Below are 749 nucleotides of genomic sequence, written 5' to 3' on the forward strand. Positions count from 1 at the left end.
AATTTCTATTTTATAGAAAAAATAACGTGTCACTTTATTTTAAATATTAATTATATATGGAATATATATTATAATAAGCAAATGTTTTAGTGTTGATACAAATTGTTATGATCACATGCTACACATTGAAAGGGAGACCACGTCTAAAGCTTTTAAGTTTGCTTGATATAAATGTTTCCGCCACCTGAAACTTTTTTATTTTTACCTAAGAGGATCCATCATCTACTATCGAGGGTCAAATCATAATGATAATTATATTTCTTCAAAGTAATGATTAACAACTAAGAAAGCAATGACAAGAAAACCTAAGAAAGCAATAGTCAATTCGATTAGTCATGATCAAAGCTTAATTAACATCCATGCACCATTAAAAAAATTTCTTACCAATTAAAAAAAAAAAAGTACTTCCATCACATGAACTAAAACTAAATATTTATGCCCCGTGCAAGAAGTACCATATATCATTAAAAGGGAGTTTCTTCGATCTAGACTTCCGAAAAAAAAAACAAAAAAAACAAAAACAAAAGGAAAGCAGAAACTAAAATAAAGATGATTAAATGTATGAAACTTCTGTTTCGTCCTTTTTGCTTTTAAACCAAGAGTCTCGTTAGGAGAACCAAAATTCTATAGTATGAGGCGGACAAGTTATTATAGTTAATTTTATTTTTTAAAAAGGTTAAAATGTTTTATCTTTAACTTTTTAATATAATTAACTTATTAATATTTATAAAATTATTGATTGAAAAATA

This window comes from Arachis ipaensis, chromosome B06, assembly GCF_000816755.2.
Source record: "Arachis ipaensis cultivar K30076 chromosome B06, Araip1.1, whole genome shotgun sequence".
NCBI classification, from domain to species: domain Eukaryota; kingdom Viridiplantae; phylum Streptophyta; class Magnoliopsida; order Fabales; family Fabaceae; genus Arachis; species Arachis ipaensis.